The following is a 2,096-nucleotide window of genomic DNA, read 5'->3' as shown; positions in this document are numbered from 1 at the left end:
TATGTAATATTTATTAGTATTTTTGTATTTATTGGGAGGTCAATATGACAAATAAGTGTGAGTGCTGTTCTTTTTATTTTCTCTTTTGTTATCAACTACACATTCAGTTGTGAACATGTAATATTTATTAATATTTTTTGTATTTTTTGAAAGGTCAATATGATTCCCCTATTCTACAAACAGGAGGGCAATGTGCAAGATCCAAAGCTTTATCAATTTATATTCAAAGCAGGGATGGTTCTTATCAATAATTCTGAACATGAAATATCTTACTTGCTCTATTGCTCCTTCCTCTTTGCAAGATCTACAAGGTTGCAAACGTATACCTTCGCAAATTTGTAAAACAGTAAAGAGTCCCACAAAAGATTCGCAGCTTTCGAGAAAACAAACCTTGAAGTATCCAGATTTCAGTTTATTTTTCAGCTGTTTAAACTTAACATAGGAGTTTCTAACAGTCTATTCGTAAGATCAAAGCAATCTGTAAAAAAATGCCAGCTCCATCTCGGAGGAGCTCAAGAGCAGAGATGAAATAAGTAGCTCCAAAATCCGAAACTAATGAAGCTTTACTACAACAACATTTATGCAGATATGCTTACTTGAAACAAAAAACCTACGAAATTTCTTAACCAGATGATTAAATATAATATACCGCTAAACCCTAATACAAAAGGATAGATGTTACTGCTACGAATCTGAATGATTTACAACGTATTAATTGAATAATAAGTCGGAACAATCAAAAAACCCTCAACGTATATTAAAATCTCAAAAACAAACACAAGGCAAAAACCTGTCAGATAGGTTTCCATGTTGTCGAGCAACAATCAAATGGCCCATGCTTACGCGGGGCAACCGAAACGATATCTCGACTTCAATGTACTCTGTTGTATAAAGGAAAAATCGCATTATGAAATTTGCAGACCTCCTCCAAGAAACAGAGATGACAAAAACAAAATGAGAAATACAACCGCATACAAATCAAATTGCATTCCAAAACCCTTTAGAAGAATCCGATGGGCCAAACACAACTGCAGTAACGCCTTAATTTTACTTACTTATGTCCAACTAAATATACATTCTGAAACCCTAGGGCAATAAAAACCCTAAATCCCTGATGCTATCCCAAATCGACGAGTCTCAGATCGATCGGAAACCCTAATCCTTAAAGATCATTTCTAATCGCATTATTTTAATATGAAAAAAATAAATTAATTAATTAATTAAAAAAATAAATTAATTAGAATGCAATTTTGGGGGGGTTAAACTATATTTATTTATTTGATCGTGAAATCATTATCAGTGATTTATTATTAAGAAAAGGACTTGAGAATTAATCCCAATTCAATGGACTTGAGAATTAATTCTCAATTAATACAATTTTATTTTTATCTCAAAAAAAAATTGATCTCCTAATAATTTTGATTTTAATTTTTTTAAGAAATAAAATGATTTTTTTTATTATAATTAGATTCTATGAATATGGTAAATCTATAATTCTATTAAATTAATTTGGGAGTCAGTTGATAGTTGTTTATTATTTTGATCATAATTTTTAAAATTCAATTCAAAGTCTAGGGGTTGAGCTTAGTTGGTTAAAGCATTGAGTTCTCAATGTGGAGACCCAAGTTCAACTTTTATGAGGGACACCTTTGTGGAATTCTAAGTTGTGACTCTTGGTTTTCCATTGGTTGTATGTTGTTCTATGATACTTAATACCAAAAAAATTAAATTCAAAATTACTTATTTTTGGATGAGTTAGAAGGAAAAAGACAAATTTTAAACTAAGTTGTTCTTAAATTTTGGCTATGATTAAGTTTCGTGTGTGTGGAAATGAAATGGATCAAATATGTGGATGGGTATCTACACCATGAACATGGATGGAAACTTTACACAAAAATCTAAACTACATTGAACTTGATGACATATATCTATTTGCCTTAATGTTTGGAACATGCATTTGAAGATGTGGTATTGATAAACACTATAACACTTAAAATTACTTGCATTCAACCACATTTGATTGCATGTTATCCTAGACATTAACTAAATAAGGTAATAAGGTAATCTTCCTATTGTAGGAAGGATACATTTGTTGA

The 2,096-nt window shown here is 30.6% G+C and overlaps 1 long non-coding RNA gene and 1 other non-coding gene across 2 annotated transcripts; both read right to left on the bottom strand.

Annotated features, from left to right (window-relative positions):
* Positions 1–381: 381 nt before the first annotated feature.
* On the bottom strand, positions 382–1,183 carry LOC131055029 (uncharacterized). The gene is made up of 2 exons (XR_009108117.2): positions 1,056–1,183; positions 382–881 (listed from the first exon to the last, which is right to left on the bottom strand). It is a non-coding gene; the product is annotated as an uncharacterized LOC131055029 (long non-coding RNA).
* LOC131055031 (small nucleolar RNA snoR111) lies at positions 808–932 on the bottom strand. The gene has a single exon (XR_009359304.1). It is a non-coding gene; the product is annotated as a small nucleolar RNA snoR111 (small nucleolar RNA).
* Positions 1,184–2,096: the final 913 nt, after the last annotated feature.

This window comes from Cryptomeria japonica, chromosome 10, assembly GCF_030272615.1.
Source record: "Cryptomeria japonica chromosome 10, Sugi_1.0, whole genome shotgun sequence".
NCBI classification, from domain to species: domain Eukaryota; kingdom Viridiplantae; phylum Streptophyta; class Pinopsida; order Cupressales; family Cupressaceae; genus Cryptomeria; species Cryptomeria japonica.
This window is presented reverse-complemented; position numbering and strand designations above follow the sequence as displayed.